The sequence below is a fragment of the Euprymna scolopes genome, chromosome 37, assembly GCF_053919585.1.
Source record: "Euprymna scolopes isolate OS-2025 chromosome 37, ASM5391958v1, whole genome shotgun sequence".
NCBI lineage: Eukaryota > Metazoa > Mollusca > Cephalopoda > Sepiida > Sepiolidae > Euprymna > Euprymna scolopes.
The window spans coordinates 82199409-82210624 of NC_136518.1; positions in this window are offsets into that span (position 1 = coordinate 82199409).

Here is an 11216-nt window from a genome sequence, read left to right on the forward strand (position 1 = left end):
GAAACGATCGTACAATCTATTGATTTTGTTTGTTTTCCTTTTGAAACTGATTTTCAATTAAAAAATTATGAATTATTTTACTCAATATTAAAATAGCTCTAGGATATCTATGCCTATCGAGGTTATTATATATCTACATTACAACGAGCACTGTTTTCTTTTAATAGTAGTAATGCATTTACTACTAAATTAAATTAAACTCTGCTCTTTAGACTATAGGTCTAATTCCCTCAAAATTTATGTATATATATATACATATATACACACACTCATATATATATATATATATATATATATATATATATATATATATATATATATAAAATTTTAGGTGTTTAAATTTAAAGAATACAATTGAATAAATCTATTTCCTTAACACTTGGGTTTTTTCTATGTTTATTGCTTTTGTCAAATAAGGTGCAAACTAATTAAAACATTTGCAAATATTTTTCTTCTGAGGAGATAAATAAGCATCGAAAACTCATCGGTTAAGGAAATAGATTTATTCAATTGTATGCTTTGTTTTCAAACAATAAAAAAAAATTCTATATTTGAAGATTAAACTTTTCACATCATAAAATTTAAATACATAAATTTGGATTCATTGGCTCTATCTTGTATATTGAGCAAGTTTTTTTAGCTGTGGTTGTCTCATATAAAATATTACATCTAATAATATTTTGTTGGACCAAAAATAAATAAATATATATATATATATATATATATATATATATATATATATATATATATAGCATGATGCTGGCAGGTGCGAGGTGATATCTAAATCTAAACATATTTTCGCGTGTTCATAACATAAAAATCTTGTGATAAAATTGACAATGAATTATTTACTTCTCATTAATTATTGAAGTGACGTCAACTTTTCATTTTCATCGTATAAAAAGCTTGCTAAAACGAAATTCAACTTGTCATGCATAAAATATTCGTAAAATATGTAAAATTAAATAACAATGCCACGGCGAATTATTTATATAATAAAAGCAAAGCTTATTATGTTCAACTTAATTTGCTGTATGAAAAAAGAAGGGGAAGGATGTAGGAACGAACATGAAGATGAAAATGTAGTAGGCATATTAGCAGCGGCTGTTCTTTCTTCTTTCTGAGCTTCATACCGGTCAAGAATTCAGAATTCAGTTTTAAAACTGCAGCTGTCGACTGTTATTCTTTCTGTTTTTAATACACGATGGAAGCTTTTTTTTTACTAGGTCGTCACCACTTATCAAGGCCCGGAAGCCAGTCAGAGATAAGGGTTATTGTAAGTACAGTACGTTAGTATGGATATTTAAAGTGTTCATCAGGAATTTGTTTACGTTGGACTTGAAGGCATCCAAGTTGTAGTCAGGAGGGAAGCATGAAATAAGTTTTTTTAATACTATATGAATGCAAATTTCTTTAGTACTTTTTGTGTAAGTAAATATTTTTTTACTTAGTTTCACCCCAGAGAAGACCTATTGCCAGTTGGAACTTAAGGGTCCATTTCATTGAATACATACTTTGCACCCTTCAAATATAAAACACATAGTTTACAACTTTTCAAAATAATGAATATTTAATTTGATTCCTTCAAAATAAATATTGTAACCTTCAAAATAATAAATATATACGAGGCGCATTCAATAACAGTCCATACTTTTTTTCGTATAGGCACTTTTATTGATAGTGCACACATGAAACTCCAGTCCCCTTTGAAGTAATCTCCTCCGTCTGCAATGCACTTGTACCGTTCCAACAACTTCAGAAAGGCCCCATGGAATCCGCTTGAATTAACGTATCAATGACCCTCATCACAGCCTCTTTCGTCTACTCAACTGTCTGATAACGACAGCCTCTAAGGTTTTCCATGAGCTAAGGGAATAACCAGAAGTCACAAGGAGCCAAGTCTGTATTATAAGGGACGGTGTGGCACTGTCTTGATGCCCATTTTGGTCAAATAGTTGTGGACTGGTGCATTCGTGGAAATCTTCCGCATCTTCAGTTCCACGCAAATAGTTGTGTATACAGTATCCACACTGACATCAAACTGCGCATTTATTGTCTCCATAGACAGTCTTTACCCAAGAAATTCTTTATTTGACCAATCAACTTTAATTTTCTGACTCCCTTACTCCTCCTACACCGCTCATCATCCCTCATAGACCCTTGATTTCCTTTAATCTCTCACGACAATCAAAAACTAATGTTCAATTCATGCAATATGGTGCAAAAGCAGTCTAAAACATTCCATACTTCTATGGAATTTTTGCCAAGTTTAAAGCAGAATTTTATTGCATATCATTCTTGTAAATGTTTGTATTTGGGAGGTGTCAAGCCAAGTTCGGGGAAGAGTCGGAGGCAAAAAAAACTCGACGCGAGTATTAATCTAAACAAATTTTACACTTTTTGCCAGTAATTGATACACAATCTGACATTATTAAAAGCGCATATTTCCATTTCGCTGTACCCCCGCTTATTTGTAGGGAGAGTTAAGTATACTATGACAATGAAACATCATTAGTTAACTCCAAAACTTCTATTCTTTTTATTTCCCGCCCAAAATTTTTTTTATTCCTATGCTTTCGGTTTGGATTGACTGACTAGAATGTTTTTTTTTTTCTGATAAAGCATTCTCATGAACTTCTATTAAAAAGAGTCTTGAGTTGAAAACCATCAACAAAAAATGATATTGAGACATTAGTGACAAAGTTACTTTCTGGTCATCTCAGATTTTTATTAACGGTGGTACAGATTCAGCTTCCTGTTGGCAACAATAGTCAGTAAATTGCATCGATTTCTACTAATAGTCGTGTGCGTATGACATTTGCATGCTTTTATTGGGAGATATGCAATGAAAAGAATAGTTTGTCCAAGTGAAACTACATAATATTGGCGATTTGTTGTGCTTATGACATTTGTGTGTTATTCTATATATCGGCTAGTTATGATTTTGTGGGAATATTCTGCAGTTTTTGTTAAAGACACAGACTCACGCACACACTCGCGCACACATACATACATAGATACCCTCAATATATATATGCGTGTATGTGTTTGAAAATGAACAAATGAATCATACACTTGAAAAAGTAGCGGTCAAATGTTTATATAAATATACATTTGAAGATATTGTTTTCAGTCAGCGATCCCATAGCACAGAGTAGAACTGTTGACAATTAACTGCGGGTTGTAGGTTCGATCCCTGGTTTGGAATGGATGTTAGTCTAGCAGCACTGAAGAGCTGTATACAGCTTAACAGTTTATATATATATATATATATATATATATATATATATATATATACTTATTTATTGTTAAATAAACATGTTTACATCCCGCTGCTACTAACAGCCATTTGTTTCAATCAAACAACAGATATCATCAGGCAGCGACATGACTATTCAACAGTTCAATGAATAATCATTTATCAGGTTATTCACTGAACTTTTGACTAGTCAAGTCGCTGCCTGATGATATCTGTTGTTTGATTGAAACAAATGGCTGTTTGTAGCAGCGGGATGTGACCATGTTTATATAACAATAAACAAATATATATATATATATAATATAAATATATATAGCCATAATAACCAAGACATACTAAATATAACAATAAATAAGTATTATTAGCTCTTTTTTATTGAGCACTATCTAACAACCTCGTTGAAGTCATTAGTTTATTACTTTTGAATAACAAAAACCCGAGTATACATATATATATATATATATATATATATATATATATATATATATATATATATATATGTGTGTGTGTGTGTGTGTGTGTGTGTGAGAGAGAGAGAGAGAGGTCACCAACAATTATTACGTTTCTTTATACACGTTTTATTATTTGACTTGTCTCCTTATGCGGGTGTGCTAAGCCAGTGGAAGAGAAATCCCTCATGACTGGAACAATTTCGATTTTATTTTTGAACCTATCCAGAATGCCTCTTTTTAGGCAATTCAATTTTCTACATCTTAAAAGCCAACCTTGTTTCTAACTCTGCTCGCATAGAGAGACAAGAAAACAGAAACACGAATACCTTATCTTTATTCATGACTATCGCTCATTTTTTATCAACAAATGTTTTCTATCAACAAATGTTTTTATCAACAAATGTTTTTCAGCAACAAATGCTTTTCATCAACAAATACTTTTAATCAATATCACTCAATACGAATAAAAACATTAAGTTGTCATTAGTTAATGCTCTTCTATAAATTTAAGAGATCCCAACATAAATCCAACTTAAACCCTACGAGAGAACAACAGTAATCGGAAAGTTAAATCTAGTCATATAATTATTTATTTAATTAAACAATTGGTATTTTTAATACGAAATATTGTGGATATCCTGACAGATATAAAAATCACAATAGAAAAAATTAAAATAAAAAAACTAAACTAAATAACAATCCGCCTATAAAAACAAACGGTAAACAGAGCTTATTCAAACTATGAGATAGAACTTACATTTTGTAAACCAATACAAGAAAGCACACACACACATATACTCTTCCCTCTACAAACATGCGCTCACAGACACACCTATGTGACACAGTACTAAGGCACCCACACCCCACAGAAGCAAGACTGAAAAATTAAATAAAAAGAAAAAAGAAAAAAAAAACAAGACAACTCAACGGCCTCGAAGCCGAACTAGTTTATTACTAAGAAAATGGGTGCTTAAATTTGAGAACATTTAGAAGGACCCAAAACCTTCTCAATCCTTGATTAAGATTATCATTTCAAGTGATGCATTGCCATGGACTCACGAGAACTTCTAGATTCACATATTTAAAAAGTTTCTGAAGAGGATGCTTAGCACCCAGCAAGATCCTTAAACGAGTTAAACTTTTTCAAAAAACTATTTAAAAAATTATCTCAATAATTTGAAAAATGAAAATATCAAATAATAAATGTATCTGTGATGTTAATAAACTTCGTTTGTTAAACCAACCTCTACTTGATTATACCACCTAGAATTTGAGAAGTTTATCGCCGTACAAGCAGAAAGGCCCAGCGTATGTATCAATAGTTGGTTCTGTGATAAAAGTTCCTCGTTGGAAATTAATGTTTCTGTTTAAAGCACAATCGAACATAGTATTTGACTTTTGCATTTTCAATATTACTTCTAGATATTATATACAAGTTGTATCCGCTAACCGGCGTTGCCTGGTGGAAGCGTGCCCTCCTCCCTCGGAAAAAAAATTAAAGTAAATATAAAAACAATTGTTAGTGACCTCAATCATTTAAATATACATGTTTCTCTAGTTGAAATTTCTTAACCCATTTTACATATAGTTTGGAAGTGTTTTAACCATTAAAACTAGATAAAAGAACTTGATTTATGTATACATTTTTTATCATTCGTTCGAAAACTATTTAGTCAGTAAGTCATTTAATAACCTGAAATCACTGCATCAACTTGTTCTCTTGACTTCACTATAGTCCTAAGGTTAATTTAAAGGATTATCAGTTGTTTACCATGAAGCGCTGTTTCAAAGATTTAAAAACAAAACAGTAGATTAAACCATGGCTCCCCAGCAATGTTGATCAAACAGCACCTCCCTTAAAAACAAAAACAAAAAAATGTTCCAGATATGTTGCTAACCTATTCATGTTATGAAACAATCTTCCTTAACTGTAAGATTCGTCCCTGTCCCCAAATTCAAAATGGATATATATTTTTAATTTACCAGTCTTGTATTTATAAGATTAGGATTAATCCATTTGACTACTTATCACCCACTACTATTATTAGTACTTTATATATTTACATTCTTATTTATTTATTAAAAATATATAAAAGTTATATGTATAATATAAAGCTGAACGCCTGTGTGTGTATGTGTGAGTGTGTGTGTTTGTGTGTGTGTGGTCACGAATAGGCTCCTATATCGTTGACTATTTTAAAAAAACTGATTGTATATAATGATAGAAGATGTCTCGAGGATCAGGAATGGGTATGTTTGATCTGGCAGAACGGTGGTTCATAAAGATTGTGGGTTCGGCGTTCGCGCCTGGACTCAAAGTATGGAAATAAAAATGAAAAAAAAAACGTTTACAAGTGTTTTTGATATATATGTACATAATAATACTTTGATACATATGTTTTAACTTAAATAGGGATGGTATAATAAAATTGTGGGGTCTGCGTTCGCGCCTGCCCTCCATAAAATGGAAATAGGCACACACTTTAATAAAGACTTTTCATATCTATCTGCGTAAGTATACTTTGATAATTATGTTTCAGTTTGAAGAAATATTGTATAATAAAATTATGGGGTCTTCGTTCGCGCATGACCTCCATAGAATGGAAATATGTCACAACTTTAACAAGGTTTTTTTTAATTAAGATCCACAAAATATTGTGATAAGTGTTTCAGTATGAACAGTATGGTATAATAAATTATGGGGTGTATCTATTTTATTTTTACTTTCATCATATTTTGCTTTGGTTTTGATACCCCCGAATTCGAAGCTATCTCTTTACAACCTTTCCTTTTCATAACCTATAAGACTTTCATAAATCAGAGTCCATTTTCTGTAGGTTGATTTTTAACCCAGTCAACGACGGGTACTTTTACTAGTATATATATATATCTATGGCTGACTGGGATAGCTTCCGTACATTCATATCTGATTTACCTCTGCACTCCATGTTTAAAAAGGAAGTGTCCTCTATAGTATCCGAATGGTTACTTGTAGGTCTAGACCAATTCATACCATCTAAAAAATTCCAACAAAAACCTAACAGCCAGCCATGGTTCTCCCCAGAATGTGCTGCTGCTATCGCGCACAGAAATCACTTTTTCCATAGCTACCAACGTAATAGATGCACTGAGACTAAAGCTGCTTTCAGGACTGCCAGCAACCACTGTAAAAGAGTAATAAAAATGCAAGAGAGCTATATGCCCAGTCTGCTAAATCCAAGGTAGCTGATCAGCGGCTTGGTTCCCACCAGTTTTGGCAAATAACAAATAGGATCCTGAACAGAAGTGTGCAGAGGTCATCTCGTCAGCGTCAGACAAGGCCAAACTATTTGCAAAGAACTTTGCAGCTAATTCTACCCTATGCGACGAAGGCCATCAATTCCCCATATTTCCTCCTATAACACAGAACAAGCTAGGTAACATACAAATATCCGTGCATGAGGTCGCCAAGCTAATAAAAAAACCTAGATTCCAGTAAAGCAACTGGCCCTGATGGCATTCCAATTATAGTGTTAAAAAAGCTTCAACCAGAACTTGCTCCCATACTTCCGAAACTATTTAAGCGCTGCCTTAAGGAGAAGTGCTTTCCGACCCCCCGGAAGACCTCATCAGTTTGCCCTGTATTTAAGAATTCAGGTGATAAGTCATCTCCCTCTCAGTACAGACCAATAAGTCTTCTCTGTGTTATGAGTAAGTTGTTGGAATCAATATTAAATAGAGAAATAGTCAACCACTTCAGCAGGAATAACCTTCTTAGTGACACACAATATGGTTTCCGCTCTGCAAGATCAACCGCAGATGTGCTGACGGTTATATCCCACAGGATTAGTGAATCTCTTGACAAAGGCTTCCTTCCTAGGGCAATTGCTCTTGACATATCAAAGGCCTTCGACAAAGTATGGCATAAGGGTCTACTTCACAAGATTTCCAGCTACGGTATAACTGGAAATGTTTTCTCAATCATTAAATCATTTCTCTCCGATAGGCTCATAAGAGTAGTGGTAGATGGACAAAAATCGGAGGCCTGCAATATAAATGCTGGAATCCCTCAGAGGTCAATCCTGGGCCCAACTCTCTTCCTGATCTACATCAATGACCTCCCTAAACACATACTTAAATCATTCGTTTACATCTATGCTGATGACACGACCATCTACGGCAACACATCAAAGGCGCTAAATGACGAAGTTCTCTCTGATTCTCTCTCCTCTGATCTCGAGCGCGTGGTTCAGTGGGGGAAGATGTGGCTGGTTACCTTTAATGCATCCAAAACCAAACTCCTATCCTTACATCATCAACGCTCTGATCCCCAGCTGGCATCAATTGTGATGGATGGCTCTCGTCTGGGTGAGGCCCCGTGTTTTGACAAGCTTCTGGGTTTGACCTTTACTCCTGATCTGAAATGGAACACGTACATCAAGTCTGTTGCCAAGGTCGCTGGAAAGATGGTGGGATCCTTCTACCGCTCCAGAAGATATCTCACTACTGATGCAATTCTCTATCTATATAAAAGCCAAGTACGGCCAAGGATGGAATACTGTTGCCATATCTGGGCAGGAGCTGCCAAAAACAGCCTATTATGCCTTGACAAAGTACAAAATAGACTTCGTGGTTTAGTGGGGGATGCCCTTTTCTCTACCCTGCCACCCCTCTCCCACGTTGCGAGCCTATCCTCGTTTTATCGTTATTTTCATGGCAGGTGCTCGTCTGAACTCCAATCCCTGGTCCCCCTCGCCAATCTTTCACGAAAAACACCCGTCTAGCTGAATCCACTGTGAAAAATTTCCCCCACTCTATATCTGTGCCTAAATCAAAACGCGGATTTCATGAACAAAGCTTCTTTCTTAGAACTGCACGCCCGTGGAACTCTGTTCCGTCTGCCTGCTTCCCTCCGGACTACAACTTGGATGTCTTCAAGTCTAATGTTAACAAATTCCTAATGAACTGCCCCCTTAAGTAAACACTTCATCAAATCTCCTCACTAACGTAATGTACTTGCAATAACCCTTATCCCTGAGTGGCTTCCGGGCCTTGATAAGTGGTGATCACTGTGTAAAAATATATATATATATATATATATAATTTAAAGGAGATTAGAACAATAGTCTAAAGTGCAGAGTGTATTTTAATGTAATAGTGAAATTACTAGTTTAATTAAAATACAGGAAAGAAAAAGTGCTCGCTGTAAGCCATAGCAAACATCTATATGAGTACTTGAACCATGGTTCCTGATTTCAAAAGGCGAAAAATTAAAAGATACATCTGCCTTACTTTAATGCTAGGTTTATTTATGGTGTCTTTTACATTTAATAAAAACCCTTCACAATATTTGCTGACGAGGAAACCTTGTTTTAATAAAAAACTATATGTAATAATTATTGTCCGTAACTTGACGTCTACCACAATAAAAACACTGTTTCCCGAAACGATCGTACAAATAATTAATTTTGTTATTGTTCCTTCTTATGAAACGGATTTTAAATTTAATTATAATTTGATTTTTAAATTATTAATCACATTAGTAAATATATATATATATATATATATATATATATATATATATATATATATATATATATATATATATATAAGATTTTAGTCATTCAATGATTTTAAAAATTTATGACCTGAAATTTTGAGTTTCAGATCAAAGATTTATATTATTCTATGTAAGACCAAGAATACATTGGAAATATTTTAACTCCTTATCCTATAGAATTTCGATGTCTACCATCTCTTCAGAGGAGAAAATATGAGCAAATAGTTATAATGACTTACACCTTATTTGCTAAAGTCAGTGAGGCATGGAAAATCACAGTTAAAAATTGATTTAGTAAATAAAATTCATAGAGTAAAAGAAGTTAACATCCAAATTGCATGGTAATCCACATCACAATGTAATGATGCGAATTGGAAATTTTCCTGGAGTAAATTTCCTTTGTTATATAATGTCAGGTAAAAAAGTTTTTTTTATTAGGTCCGGTGGAAATTTTTATTAATAAACATATAAATTGATATATTTAATATTTTTATACTCATAGAACATGAGCTTAAAATTCCACTCTAAAATACCTTTCAAATTGTTAATAAAATTAAAAATTCAAACATTAAAAAAATTAAAGCCCGTTTAGCAGATAGGCCATGCAAAAATATTTGCTTGATTGTTGGATAATTTTATTCTGAAGAATATATATATATATATATATATATTTATATATATATATATTTCTTTATTGTTATATAAAAATGGTCACATCCTGCGGCTACAAATAGCCACTTGTTTCAATCAAACAACAGATATCATCAGGCAGCGACTTGACTATTCATTGAACTTCTGAATAGTCAAGTCGCTGCCTGATGATATCTGTTGTTTGATTGAAACAAGTGGCTATTTGTAGCAGCAGGATGTGACCATGTTTATATAACAATAAACAAGTATTATCAGCTCTTTTTATTGAGCACTATCTAACAACCTCGTTGAATTCATTAGTCCATTACTTTTGAATAAAAAACCCGAGTATGTATATATATATATATATATATATATATATATATATATATATATATATATATATATATATATACACCTTTTTTACATGAGTACATTTTATACATTACTACTATAGCTTTGAATTTCCTTAATTAATATATTCTGGTTAATTTTATACGCTTCAAAAGCATCAGAATAACGAACATATGCTTTATTTAACTGTTGAAATATTTTAGCTTTATCCCCAACTGGTATAAACAACCTTCATTACTAAGCTAAACGCAGGGGATATAAAACCTATTAATTATAAGATAAACTCTGACATAATGGTTCAATAAAACATAAAAGCAGGTCAGGTACTATCTTTATGCGGCATACGAACTATTTGAAAAGGCGGAAAAATATCTTTTATCAAATATTTTATAAATAAAAAATCCATCCTGAATTTTTATATCGAAATCTAGAAATGTAGTTTATGTTCCTCTATGTTAAAATTTAATTCTGATTCCTATGGATTTATCAGAGTTTTATTTTTTTCAAATTCCTTGTTATCGTTTATACATATAACGTCATCAATAAATCTCCGACGTCCATTATAATTATATGTTTTGTCATATCTAATTTTTATTTGACATTACATATATATATATGGAAGTTTTCAAAGCCAAAAACAATGCGAAAAAGACCAGAATCATGAGAGATACGAAAAGAAAAACAAATATAATTTTGTTTTCTTTTTTTTTTGAAAAGGGGAGGTACCTTTCTCCCGAAATTAATTAAAGTTCCATACCACTAATGGGCTTTATGTACACCGGACACACCAGCAACTCGGTTATAAAATGATTATACGTCGATGTGAGGAATGATAGATGAATAAACAGTTAGACATTTCTCTTCTCAAACACACTCGTCTACTCGTTTGTTTTTCTTTACTTAACTCTCATGATTCCGGTCTTTTTCGCATTGTTTTTGGCTTTTAAAACTTCCATAGATTCCTTTACAACAATGCTTCAAG